Source organism: Ictidomys tridecemlineatus, chromosome Y, assembly GCF_052094955.1.
Source record: "Ictidomys tridecemlineatus isolate mIctTri1 chromosome Y, mIctTri1.hap1, whole genome shotgun sequence".
Taxonomy (NCBI): Eukaryota; Metazoa; Chordata; class Mammalia; order Rodentia; family Sciuridae; genus Ictidomys; species Ictidomys tridecemlineatus.
The window spans coordinates 2,983,667-2,998,415 of NC_135494.1; positions in this window are offsets into that span (position 1 = coordinate 2,983,667).

Below are 14,749 nucleotides of genomic sequence, written 5' to 3' on the forward strand. Positions count from 1 at the left end.
TTATGTTAAAAGGGGGGAACACAGACTTCTCCTGGGAGGGAGAAGGGGCCATAGCTGGTGTCCTGGTATCCCAAAAAGCAATGTGTTCTTCCCTTTTTATATTGTAGTGGCACCCCCTTTCTCCACAGAAAGGTCTTAACTGGGCCTCTCCAGAAATCTTCACCATGGCTGATTTTAGGACTGTCAGCAAAAGATTCTCTGCAAAAGAGTTAAATGTAGATAAACTTCCTATTTTCGTGGACACCCCCTTATCAATATAGTAGTTTGTAGAAATGTGCAAACAGGGCCTCTGGCCTTGAGCTGGGCTTCACAGAGATGTCTACATTTTTAAGATAAGTTACAATTGGGCTCCATGGTAACAGCTGGGGGGGGTAGAAAGGGGAGAAGAACTTCTCTCCTTCTCAGGTGCTGTCCTTGAAGAGTTAACTTGCCCAGAATGTTAGGCCAGGATGCAAGAAAAGACCACTGACTCCAATTAAAATCAAATGAAGGCAAGCTTATTATTTCTTTTTTTTTTATTTTAAAGAGAGAGAGAGAGAGAATTTCAATACTTATTTTTTAGTTCTTGGCGGACACAACATCTTTGTTGGTATGTGGTGCTGAGGATCGAACCCGGGCCGCATGCATGCCAGGCGAGCGCGCTACCGCTTGAGCCACATCCCCAGCCCCCAAGCTTATTATTTTGACCAGCCGGGCTCCCTCTCCCTCCCAAAACAGCGGGAATAAGACACCCCCCAGCTTTCCTGCAGCCCAGCTTTATAGCCCAGAAAGTTACACAAAGGGGGGGTTGCAGATAACAGAACTCTGACAAGCATCACACTAATGGTAGTTTACAATTTTTGCTGGCCCCAACATCAGAATTTATGAGGACCATTAGAGCCTCAGAGAGGGTCGTTGTCTGGCCAGGGAAGGCCAAGATTTGTGAGGTGTCACTAAAGTTTCAGAGAGGGCTGCTATCTGGTCAGAGAGCCAGGCATGGGTGAGTTCAGGGCACGGGCAGGCATTCCAAGCAGGTTCAGAGTTTGCAGTAATTTATAGTAAAGCCCAAATTAGCTTTTCATGGCTTTGTGGAGAGATGGCTCCCAATTAAAAAAAAAAAAATCAGGTTGGGTCTATCACAGAACAGTGAAAGAGAAAGCTGATTTCATGTGAACTTCTGCAGACTGTAGACTTCTGAGCCCCTGCCCTTACACGCTGGGTATAAAACTGGGAAACTCTCTGAACTTGGGGTTCAGGGGATTGATTGATTACAGCAAAAGCTGTGACTTCTGAACCTGGCTGCAGCCAAATTAAACTGTTTCCTGCTATCTTCGGTGCCTTGCCCCCTTTGTCCCTACAACAATATGTTCTGGGATTCCTGTGTTCTCCTGCCCTCTCCCCCTTATCTTTCTCCTTCCTTCATAAGTGACTAGGCCCAGGAATGCTTGGTGAGATGGCCCAAAGGTGGGAAACAGGTGGGCTGAAGGGGGAAGGGCAGGATGCAGCAGCCAAGGACACCTTCACAAGCTTACAGCTCCCTGTAGGGAGGGGCAATTCCTGGCACAGGTTACCTTGGCAACAGGTTGGAGCAGGGGCAGGTTCTTGATAAGATCCCTCAAGGGACAGTCTCCAACTTCCCAGACTCACTCAAAATGGGCCTCCTAGATCCAACCTGACTCCATTTACCTGTCTACACTGACTTCCTGTCTAATTCTGGCTTTGATATGCTCCAATTCGGGACGCCCAAAAGATCATCAGAGACTAAGATCGATGTAAGCAGCGAAGAGGTGATTATTGCGAGCTAGCTCGGTCCTCCACGTGCACACAGCAACTGGTGATGCTGAGAGGCCCCTAGCCCAGGGTTGGCAGCAGTTTTATACACTCTTTGGGGAAGGCAGGGCCTTCACATGCATCATAGCATCTCTTAGCAAATCATCACACACCGCAGGGAAATTATAAAACAACTCGAAAACATGATTAGCACATTCACTGTGAAAGACCCCAGCTCAACAACATCAGGCCTAGTTGCAAAACCACCGAGGCATGTCACAAACCTACGCAGGCACCAGAGGTGTTATTCAAATAATTAGTTAGGTGTAACCGGTTGAAAAAGGACAGAGAACCAGGTCCCGAGGCATGCCTGAATAAGCAGGAACAAGAGGACCAGAGTGCAAATATGTAGCTTTTATGTGGTTCTTTTTCAGTAGCATACAGTGAAAAACAACTTCGCCCTTTAGGTAATCTATATGCTGGGTTTAAAATTAATAAGAAACCTATTGTTTACCTCGCGTGAAAACTGCCCCTTTACCCTATAAAAATCTCTGTATCCCCAAGCCCAGGGTGCCAGCTCACCAAAGCTCCGGCTGAGGTTCTGCTGGGCACCCACAGGCGCCTGTGTCCCAATAAACCAACCTCTTGCTTTTGCAGCCAGTGTTTCGTGTGATTCTCCTTGGACAGGGATACGGGGGTCTTTCATTGGATGGGGGTCTTTCAAGGTGGGTTAGGAGGCAGCTGGTGGTCGGCTGGAGCCTTGGCCCAAAGGCCACGGAGCTCAGCGTGCGCCAAGCAGCAGGGACACTAGGATTTTAAACCACAGGTGGGGGATTCAAAGCAACCCCAGAGACGCAGTGCAGCCGGCAGAGAGTCCCTGAGCAGGGGGCCAGGCGCCCGGAGAGCACCAGGGACTAAGCTTAAAAGGAACAAGGAGCGTCAGTGGAGCGTCCTGGGCTCCAACCGCCCCAGGACCCAGAGGGACTCCGCCGTCCAGGACGCGCTGGGGGTGGGGCAACCGGGGAGGGCAGGCGGGTGGAGTCACAGTGTGTGCGGGGGAGGGGCAAGCCCTGCTGGGGGGAGGGTGGCTGGAGGGAAGGGGCGGGGGCTGCCGTAGATCGTGTGCGCGGGGAGAGGGGATGAGGCGGCGCCCGTGGGATGGGGGACGGGGAGGCCCAGTGGGCGACCTGGAGGACCCTGAGGGTGATGGGCGTGTCCTAGCGCTGCGAGGGGGACCCAGCTGGGGTGCGGGGCGGGGATGGGGGAAAGTCAAGGGTCTGCAACCCGCGTTTTTTATTGGGGGGGGGGCATAAGGCCGTGCTGTGGGGGTGTTGGGGGCTGGGCTGCGCTGGTGCAGGACGGGGGACTCGGGGGCCCTGGAGCAGGACGGGGCGTGTTCTCGAGTTGGGGGCTGGACGTGCTGGGGGTGGGACAGGGGCGGACTTGGGGTTGGGCGGGGGAAGAGGCAGGAGCCGGCGGAACCTGTCGAGGGGGAAGCAGGGCCTCGAGGTGGGCGGCGTAAGGGGCGTGTCCTGGAGGGTGGAGTGGACAGCCGGGGGCGGTGCAAGGGGCGTGTCCTGGTGTGGACGTGCTGGGGGTGGCGCATGGGGCGTGCCCTAGAGTCGTGGGGCTGGCCGACTCGGGGCGGGACAGGGGCAGGCCTGAGTGTTGGGCACCGGGGAGCTGCCCCAGGGTGGACAGAGGGGCCCAGGAGAGGACTGCGGCGCGACTTAGGGGGGAAGGGGCGGAGCCCGGGTCCAGTGGCGGCCCTAGTGTTAGGGGGAGGGGAGAGAGGCCCGGGAGCGGGACAGCAGTGGCTTAGACTGTTCCTGGGGACTCCCCAGCAGCATCAGGGAGGGGGCGCGGGGCGTGCCCGGGGGACTCAAGCCAGGTCCCCGGTCGCGGCCGGGTGGTTGTCAGAGAGTGATGGGGCGAGACGGCCTTATGGGGAGGGGACAGGACTGGAGTCTCCGCGGAGGAGGGGCAGGGTTGTGCAATGGTTTGGGAGGGGACTGAATCCCGTGGTGGGGGACAAGGACCCGGACGGGACGCGGAGGGCTTCGACTTCTGAGGGCATCGGGCTGCGTGTCTTAAAAAGTGTGTGTGTGGGGGGGTATGTCACAGCCGTGTCAGAGTGACCAGGGGACGTGCCTTATAGAGATTGTGGGACTTGGCTCTGGTTGGGTAGGGGGACCAGGGACATGTAGTTGCGGAGGGGTCCCGGCTCCGAATGGGAGGCGCAGAGCGGGTCTTAGTGGGGGGACACTCCAGTGCATCTGTGCCCACCTGGTGTGGGGGACACAGGCCGTGAGGGGGCAGGGACCGGGTCTCGGAGGGGCTCGGAGGCCCGAGGGTCTCAGGGTGGGGACGCGAGGCTCCGAGGCTCCGGGGCGGGGCGTGTCACCCCCCCCCTCGCCCCGGGAGCGGCCCCACGGGCGTCACGGGCGCGTTTTCCGCGGCTCGACCCTGGCCCCCCTCCTGCTCGGCCCCGCACCTCCCTGTGCGCCCCACCCCAGCGCTGCTCTCTGCGCCCGGGGCTGGGTTTCGGCGACTCTGGGTCTCCGGGCACCGCCGCTTCCTCCCCTAGGGGCCGTCGCTCGTCCCCTCCTGGGCCCGAGTGGGGCCGCGTCCCCGGGTCCCGCGTGCGCCCCTCTGCTCCGCGGATCCCAAGGCTGCGCGCTGGCGCCGCCGCAGGACCTGGACCTCAGACCTGGGCGCGCAATCCACCCCAACCTCCGCGCCGGCGTCTCTCCCCACCGGGCAGGGAGCCGGCTCCAGGACCCGGCGGCTTAATCCGATTAACCTCCCAACGCTGGGCCTCGCGGGTGGCGCCTGGAAACAGGTTCTCCCGGGGAAGCTGGGGCTTGGAAGCTGTTTAATCCGGGTGGGGCCCCAGCACCGTGAGCCCCCAGGCAGCCAGGGCAGGGCGGCGCAGGGACCCCATTTCTTATTCCCACCAAGGGTCTTGGGACAGCCGCACCCGCCTCATAGAATCGGTGCGGGTTCAGCTCCACCAGGCTCCGCGTTCGGACTCCGGCTCCAGGGCTGCGCGCAGGGCCTGGAGTATCTGCGTAGTAAACTAAGGGGACCCAAGGCCAAGGGTCTTCTTTCTGGGGACCTCCGGTGATGGTGCTCTTGGCCGGGCCCTGCTTCTTCCGCTGCGACGGATCATCCTTTTTCACTTTTCCAAGTCAGTTCTGCATTTTTACCAAACCAAACCACAGCCTCCCAAAGATCTGGGATGCCCTGACTCCTTGGGGATGGGGGCGTTTGTTAAAAATACACCCCCCTCTACTCAGATGCTGGAGGTGGAGAAATTTAATTTGCAAATTTAAATTATTTGCATTTCCATCTGCTCCAGGATTTACAGATGGGGTTAGAGCCGGAAACCCCAAATACAGTACGTTTGGAATGCATTTGCCAAATCTCACCTGTGAACATCCTAGATTAGCAGCCCAGTACCTTGTTTGGATTGTTTCCTTTTCCTTTTTATTTATTTTTTTATTTTTTATTTTTTATTTTTTTTGGTACAGGAGATGGAACCACTGAGCCCCATCCCCAGCCCTTTTCTGTATCTAATATAGAGACAGCGTCTTGCTGAGTTGCTCAGGGCCTCAGGGAAGTTGCTGAGGCTGGCCTCCAAAATTGCAACCCTCCTGCCTCAGCCTCCCAAGCTGCTTGGATTACAGGCGAGCACCACCACAGCGGACAAGATTATGTTCTTTAAGGAGTCGAGTCCTAGGAGCAAAGATCTCTAAGAATGCAGGAAGCAAGCGAGTTGGATGCTGCTAGGCAGATTTTCAAATGCACTGAGCGCGACCAGGGGTTACAAATGGCCTAGGGCCATGGGAGCTGGTTCCCTGGGGAGCAGAATTTGAGGAAGGTTGTGAAGGTAGGGGAAGGTGGGTGGGTCCTGATTCTGTGTCCCCTGGCTCAAGATAGGGAATATCCATAGAAAGTTAAATACAGGACGTAACATAGAATCTCATTACATAATAATAAGAGTATAATCATAACGCAATAATGCATAAGCTCTACATGATGATTTCCAACCTATGTGAATGCACCTGTGTCAATAATGGTGTTGAAGAGGTGCACACCTGAAATCCTGGGACTTGGGAGGCTGAGGACTGAGGATTGCAAGTTAGAGACCAGCCTCCTCAATTCACAAAGGCCTTAAACAACTTAGAGTCTGTGTCAAAAGAAAATATAAAAAAAAGGGCGCTAGGGATGTGGCTCAGTGGTTAAGCACCCCAGGCTCAATCCCTAGCATTATTAATAATAATAATAATAATACAATAATTTTGTTGCAACATTTGCAGAATTGAAAGCTTAACACTTAATGGGTTCAGAACATGGAGCCTCTGTGGGGACTTGGGCCTCAAAGTCATCAGAGTCAAGGGTGTAGCTGGGTCTGAAGAAGGTGACCCAGCCCAGAGGATGCTGAAGGACATCCTCTGTGTCACACCAGCACAGGGGGAAGGGGCCGCAGCAGGGCTGCAGCCATGTCCCCCACAGGTTGTGCAGGGTGCCCAGCTGCTGCGGAAGGGGCTCAGCGACCGCTGTTGCTCCTCCACGGCCTGCTGGCCTCTGCCCACCACCTCGTGGAACCCGGGCTCGGAGTTGGGAGTGGGGACGCGGGTCTCCCTTGGTAAAAGTGACCTCAGGAGCCATCTTGCACTGTCTGGAGCCACCAGAGGTCTGGTTGCAGGGTGTTGGGTGTCTGTGTCTGTAGGGGACCTCGTTGTACTCACGGTCCTGTTGTTGCCACCTGGCTGTGTGCAGAATCCTCTGGCCGAGATGCAGCAGGACCTCGTGGTCCCCAGGAGCAAGGGCGGCAGGTCCCGGCCGTCAATCACTCTGCAGGAAGCACACGACACTGAGCACCAGGGGGCGCCAAGGAGCCCTGCTGAGGGTATCCCAGGAGAGGAGCAGAGTTGTGCCCGTGTGGAAGGGCTGGGGGGCCTGGGGGGCCCAGGAAGCCTGGGGACATGGCCTTGGAATCGATGTAACCAGCTTGTGGGTTTGATTGGCATCGCCTTGGGTACAGCGTAAGCAGGTGGCTTGCTTTGATGGGTGGCACCTTTAGATACAGTGTAACCCGGTCACCTGGTTGCATTTGGTGTCCCCCAACTTGCCTGGAGTGGGGAAAGCAAAGCCAAGCACCGAGGACAGGCCTCTCTGTTGCACACGCCATCGACCTTGAGCCCCGTGGAACAACCCGTGCCCACCCCCCACCGCACCCCACCGCACCCCCCACCCCAGGTCTACCAGCTTTCAGGGATATTAATAAAAGGCATTGTGTTGTGTCCCTCTACACCTAAAATATAAATTAAAATTTAAAGAAAAGCTCATGCTCACCCCTCAATGCAAAATACATTAAGTGCGTTTTCAAGAGTCCCCACAGCGTCGACAGTTTCAAGATGACCCGAGGGTCCACGTGCAAAGTCTTTCCCTGAGACTCTGAGCATGAGCCCCTTAGCCTCAGTTTCACTCTGGCCTTTCAAAGTCTTTCAGAATCCTTCTGCTCTGATTTCTGCTCCGGAATATCACAATGAACTTGGCTAAACGCGGCCAGCAGTGTCCAGGCCACATCCTGAACACTGTGTTGCTTAGGCATTTCCTCGGCCAGATTAAGAAGACCATCGTTCTTGTTGGACATGCGTGGCCCTAATCTTTGGGACAAGCTTGTGCTCCTGGCAGGATCAACCAGGTAGGTCATGCCATGTCCTTAAACAAGGCCGGGCAGCCCTGGCCTCTCTGGGACGGTCACAGGGAGTGGCATCTCCTTATCTGTCCGCCCTGTCTTCTGCTCTCTGCAAATACAGCTCATCCGACCGCGCACGCCCTGTTCTGGTGGGAGGAGGTCGGCTTCGGGTACCAGGGACCTTGTCTGCAGGCTTGTGCCACCAAAGGCTGCTCTACCTCTTCTGATTGGCAGTCACAGCTTTGCACAGTGCACCTGCCCATCACTGTCCTCCAGGGGGGACCGAGCGCAGGACCCCCCCTGGACCCCAGTCCTGCAATCGGAGGACACCTAGGACACTCATTTAAATGGTCTCCTCTTTCCTAATAACCCATGTCCACCCTCTTTAAATCAAACACAAACGGCCCCTGATGCTTATTACGGCGTGAGTGCTGTCTAAATCGCCATTCAGGACAGATGCCACTTTACATAGTTTTATTTATTTATTTTTTAAATTTGGTACCAGGGATGGAATCCCCGGGGGGGATGCTGAACCACGGAGCCCCATCCCCAGCCCCATTTTGTATTTTATTTAGACACAGGGTCTCCCTGAGTTGCTCAGGGCCTCCATAAATTACTGAGGCTGGCCTCCAAACTTGTGATCCTCCTGCCTCAGCCTCCTGAGCCACTGGGATGACAGGCACGCCCCACTGTGCCCGGCAATGACAGTATTTTTTTTTTTTAAAGTTTAATAGAGTAGTTAAAAAACACCATGAAGCCTTTAAAATAGTTGTCCTTACAGTTTTCTAATAAATATCACAAGCGCTGGGTCCTTCTCCTCCCCTTACCCGCCTCCTCCTGCCGTCTCATGTCTCATGACACTGCTGTCCAGTGGAGCTTGGGGTACACAGGGAGCAGCCCCTCCTGGACAGAGCCCCCTACCCCTAGCTTCACGGGAGGAACGTCCCTGCAGGGCCGGGCACGTCTGGGCTGCTCTGCCTTGTCCCGGTCGCATCCTGAGGGATCTCAGTGGCGCTGAGCAAATCCCGGGGTCTAGGTTCAGCGCCGTGAATTACGAAGACATTAAGAGGAGGAAAGCACCTCGGCTCTGTCACCCGCAGCTTCTAGAAGGTCCAGAAAGCCAGTGGAGAGCAGCCCAGCTTCGTGACACACCCACCTGCCGGGGGCTGGGGCTGGGCCTCAGTGGCAGAGCGCTTGCCCAGCAGGTGGGAGGCTCCGGGTTCCATCCTCAGCTCCACATAAAATTGAATACATGAAATAAAGGTATTGTGTCCATCTCTAACTAAAAAATAAAAAAGAAAGAGGGAAACAGAGGCCGGGTGCAGTGGCGCACACACCTGTAATCCCAACAAGTCAGGAGGCTGAGGCTGGAGGATCACAAGCTGGAGGCCAGCCTCTGCAATTTAGTGAGACTCTAAGCAACCGTAGTGAGGCCCTGCTTCAGAATAAAAATAATAATGAAAAATAAAAAGCACTGGGATGTGGCTCCGGGTTTAAGGGCCCCTGGGTTCAATCCCTGGCCCAAAATGTCTTGTCGCCGAGGCTCCAGGTCCTGCCCCGGTCCCCAGGACCACGTTCCAGACCTCCCGAGAGCCACAGCACCGAGACCCTCATGAGATGGACACATGGGCAGAGTCAGAGGGTGGACGGTGGGTTAGGGGGCAGGCGATGGGGGCCACAGCCCGGGAGTCAAGGTTCTCCATCTGCAGCTCTGAGCTGGACACCGTCCTTTCTGAGAGGGGTCCACGCAGCTGCTGAGCTGTCCATCAAAGCCAGGAGGGGCCCTGGGCGGGGTTCTCTGGACACTTCCTTGGGACCCCCATAAAACTGGAGGGCATGCGGGGCACGCTGTCCCTGTCCTCTCTGAGAGGACTCCCTCTGTCCCTGGAGAGTGTCCCCTGCCCCTTTCCATCCCTGCAATACAACACTCCTGCCTGTCACTCTTGAGTGACAGCTCTGACATCTTGCTGAGTTGATGGCGTCCGGTCTGATCATGTCCACCAGACCTCCCTGCCCGGGCGTGACCCCTCCCACGTCCCAAGGGACCCGACAAGGACACCTCTTGCGTTCTCTGGTGGGGCTGGAGCTTTGCTTCAGGTCCCTGGTCACCTTCTCTGCCCGAACGATGACCCGCCGGCACCCCTCCCCTGTGTCTGCTTATTTGTGGCCCTGACAAGTGGCTCCCGACCTGGACAGGCACGTCCCCCACCTGGGGGGGCCTGTGGGCAAGATGCTCGTGGCCTTTCCTCACATCTCTGCGAACATTTCCTCCGACAGGACAGCAGACCACTGGTGAGATCACCTGAAGGACTTCCCTTGACCTGTCGGGTATGGGACCTGTGAGATGCATGGACCATGGGTCGGTGACGCTCCATCCAGACTGTGCCACTCAAGGAAGGACATGGATATGGAAGTGACCAAGTCCCACCTGCAGACCCAGAGCAACCACTGGGCTTCCTTGGTGTTTGTTGAATGAATGAGCGAAGGAGTTAAGCGACCAATGAGCACCCTCCTTTCTCTTCCCTGGGGTCTCAGGCACCCCTATTTTTCTGCTCCCGCGAGTCGCTGGCCAATCTTCACAGTTAACTTCCCATCCATTTGGAAAAGCGCTGAACGACCAACATTTGGGCGGTAGTGATCTTTGCTGGAATGATCTTTCTGGAGCCCTTCTCTTGCCAACATGGGAATCCAAGATGGCGCGCGCGCTCTACTGAACATGGAGGCCATCGTGGCGGAACTTGGACCCAGACCCAAGCTAGAGCTCTTGCCTGCTGTGTGGCTGCAGGGAGGTCACTTAACCTCACTGTTTATCCATTTTCTCATTTTGCATTTTATTTAGAGACAGGGTCTCCCTGAGTTGCTTAGGGCCTCGCTTTGGCAGAGGCTGGCTTTGACCTCGCCATCCTCCTGCCTCATTTTGACCCCAGGTTGGGGGAATCTGCAGATGCACAATGATGATGAATAGCAGGTCTTTTTTTCTCTCTTTTTGTGGTGCTGAGGATTGAGCCCAGGGTACTCCACGACTGAGCTACATCCCTCTGAAATTGCTCAGGCTGGGCTTGAACTTGCCACCCTCCTGCCTCAGCCTCCCCAGCAGCTGGGAACACAGGTGTGTATCGCTGTATGACGCTGCAGACAGCTCATAGAGTCAACTAGGATGCTCGCATCTCTACTTGGCACCAGAATTCCTTAGTGTAAGAAGCAAGAAAACCGGCTGAATTCCTCTGAGCTCCCGAGCAAGGTCTAAGAATTTTTTGAGAGTCCCGGAGATCCCAGTGACTCAGGAGGCTGAGGCAGGAGGATGGCAGATTGGAGGCCATCTCAGTCAAGCGCTCTACCTTTGAGCCACAACCCCAGCCCCTTAACTGTAGTTTTTAAATTTTTTTTTTTAAATGTAGCTCTTAATTGTTTTACAAAAATTACGTTAGCCTGGTAAAGTGCTGCAGGCCTGTAATCCCAGCAACTCTGGAGGCGGAGGCAGGAGGATGGCAAGGTGGAAGCCAGCCTCAGCAACTTAGTGAGACACTGTCTCTACATAAAAAAAATAATTAAAAAAAATGACTGGGGATGTGGCTTTGTGGTTAAGCATCCCTGAGTTCAATCCCTGGAACCCGCCCCCCCCCCAAAAAAAATCAGAATTCTTTTTGGTAATCTTGGAGCCATATTTGATTTCGTGACCCCGATCACTGGGCACGTATGTTGAATGCTGGTTGAATGAATCCTTTCCTAAATGACAGGTGTCTGGGAGGCTATGTTTAAGCCCACGATTATAATTGATGCACCGTGGCAGTGCCCAGCCTGGGAACCTGGTAAATATTTAATTACAGTAAAGACTCCAGCCACGCAGCTCCGTGGTAGGAGCTCGGCACTCGAAGACCAGTGTCCACAAATGTAGGAGCCCAGGGATCGACCGGCTGCAAGTAAGTAAAAACACGGATCTTACTGCACTCGTGTAGCTGGGCAGGCTTGCGTTTCTGAACCACCCGTGAGGTGGGAAGTAGAGAGGGTTGGTTTTACCAACCTCCAGTTCTTTGTGCATTTTCTAGAACTTTCTACGCAGCGGGGTCTTGCAGTGGAAGCTCTTGTTTTTGACTTATTTCCCTTCTAAGACCCGTGAGTGTCATTGCCTGAGTCCCTAATCCACTCCTTGGGGTTGCTCAATCCATGGGATGCTGGCCTTGGAAGACTTGGATTCCCCATTCCCCACCTGTTGGGCACCTTGTTGGGGATGGTGGGTTTTGAGCCGGTGGTCAGTCTTGACATTTCGCTTACAATCCATTTGGAACCTCTGGACTACCACCAATTTGGTGGCAGTATGTTACCTTGGCTGGGATAGGCTGTCTGGGATGGGTCTCTGGGACCATTCTCTTGTGAACATGGGAATCCAAGATGGCGCACGTGGTAAAGCACACGCAGGGCCATCGATGCAGGACTTGGAGACAGTCCTCAGCTCTAGCTGTAGTGTGTTTTGTGGCAATCGGTGGCATCTGGTTTAAGAGTTTTTAAGCCATGGGGACGAGGAGCATTGCTGGGTGGCAGAGTGACGAAGGCTTCGGAAACCCAAAGTCTTGACCTCCATCTTGATTGGCAGATGACGGCTTTATAACCTGTGAAGGGGTTATACAGGTTATATGAAGACCTGTACTTTGGATAATGATGTCCATCACATTCCACCGTCCTTGCTGTTCCCCTACCCCTCCCTTCCCCTCCCACCCCTCTTCCCTATCTAGAATTCATCTATTCCTCCCATGCTCTCCCTCCCTACCCCACTATGAGTCAGCCTCCTTATATCAGAGAAAACATTTGGCATGTGTTTTTTGGGGGGATTGGCTAACTTCATTTAGCATTATCTTCTCCAACGCCATCCATTTACCTGCAAATGCCATGATTTTGTTCTTTTTTTATTGCTAAGTAATATTCCATTGTGTATATATGCTACATTTTTTTTTTTATCCATTCATCCACTGAAGGGTATCTAGGTTGGCTCTACAGTTTTGAATTGTGCTGCTATAAACATTGATGTGGCTGTGTCCCTGTAGCGTGCTGTTTTTAAGTCCATTGAGTACAGATGGAGGAGAGGGATAGCTGGGTCAAATGGTGGTTCCGGTCCCAGATTTCCAAGGAATCCCCACACTGCTTTCCATATTGGCTGCACCAGTTTGCAGTCCCACCAGTAATGTGTGAGTGCACCTATTCGCAAAAGGCAGAAGGAATATATTAGAAACATTCTAACAACACACCGTGATCTAAGTTGTGCAGATGTGTGCTGGTGATCTCTTTAAAGTTGAGACACATTAATATTTGCGGTTTGCAGGCACCTCGGCTCGGACCCCAGGGGGCTGTTTGGCAATGACTGGGGACATATTTATTGCTATACGGGTGGAATGGGGAATCCGGTGTGTGTTCGAGCCCAGAGAGGCTGCTCCACACCCTGAAGTGCACAGCGCTGCCCAGCACAGACAGTCTCCAGCCCCAGGTGCTCACAGTGCAAAAGTGACTCTCTCCGCACAAGATGCTTTCGGTGCTCAGATTCTTGCTGGAAATCAGCCGTGTTATTGATTATGATGATTTAGAATAGGATTGCACCTTTTTTTAAAAAAAAAATTTGTGGCAATATAGGGGAATTCAGATTTCACCTGAGGACACAGGAATTCACAAGAGCAGCCGGGGGCGGGGGGTGTAATTGCAGCCGCTCCTCACCGAGAGGTCACAGATGATCGGGAGGTCACATCCTGCCCCGGGGTGTTTTGTTTTGTTTTGTTTTGTTTTCTCAAGATGAAAGACCTCATAAAAGTAATTGTCAGTTTCGGGGTTGACCTGGGATCGGGGACAGAGCTTTACAGAATGACAGGGCTTTGCCATCAGAGACACCTGGGAGACCGGGATGTGCACCCCCTCGTTTCACAGGGAACGTTTTTAAAGACTAACTCCTGACTTTGGAAAGGAAGGGGCAGCTTTTGCATTTAAAAAAATAAAAGACTTGCAAAAAATCAGGCAGTGCATTAATATGCAATGGGTGCTGCTGGGGGTGAGGGCTCTACTTCTGAGCTGCACCCCAAACCCTTAAGTTAAACTTTAAATGACCGGTCCAGGCAAAGGGGCGGCTCCTGTCTTTACCATCTAGATCCTTTTCCAAACCGCTGTGGGTACCTCTGCTTGCAAATTTGCGCCATGCTTTGAAAATGTTCACGCAAAAGGGACATTTTGACAGCTGTGCGCTAGAAATACCAGGGACCCTCCCCCCGCCCTGCATGCTTTTTAAGGAAAGCTTGCTTTAAAATGTAAATTTCCTGCATAGAACTTGGAAGGGTCTCCTCTCTTACGAATGGATCCAGCTCTCTCCTGCTTTGATGCTGGGGACACCAAGAGACTCATGTCCTACAGTATCTTTCCCCACTTGTCTTTGGAGAGCAGATGGTTCAGTTTGGCTGTGTCTTAAAAAACAGCCCAACCCGCCGCATCTTTGATCCTGGCTCCCGCGATCCCTGACACACACACACACAACTGCTTTCTTTGGTGACTGTCCCTTTTGCCATATTTAGCGGCAACTTATGCAACTTTATCTCCACACAAACTTCTTTCCTAATTTAAAAACAATTGCTCTTTGCATAGGAAGGCACAGTATCTTATCATCACCCTTAAATTCCATTTTGTGTGCTCGCTGGGGTTATGTCTATTTTTAGGGATTCGTTGATCACTGGTATCTTTTTGGTCTCCTTTCTAATTTGTGTATAGAAAATGTAGCATTAGGAATATCTTTTTTTTTTTTTTTTTTTTTGGTTTCTTTGTTTTTTTCTCTCGATGTGACACTGGCGGATGATTGTTCTCGGCATGCGAAAGGATTATCCAATTATTTCTATTCATTTTCTATGGGTGCTGCCATGAATTACCCTAAACTGGCTTCTGGAAGCAACAGATATTTATTCCCTCTCTGTCCTGGAGGCTGGAGGTGCGAGGTCCAGGGTGGGCAGGGCGGCTCCTCCCGAGGCCTCTCTCTCCCCTGGGCTTGCAGATCCCGTCTTCTCCCTGTGTCCTCCCAGGGCCGTCCCTCTGTGAGCGTCTGTGTCCTCATGTCCTCTTTTTATAAGTGCCCCGGTCCTGTTGCGACAGGGCCACCCTAGTGACCTCAGTGGACCTCAATTATCTTTTTAAAGGTCCAACTCCAAACGCGGTCACTCCCGGACGTCCCGGGGCCCAGGGTTGTCTCCCAGCCATAGTGGAAGAGGTCCCTGAGTCCATCATTCCGGCCACTCGTTCCTTTATTTGTAAAAGGGACTTCGACTTCGCTGGGGA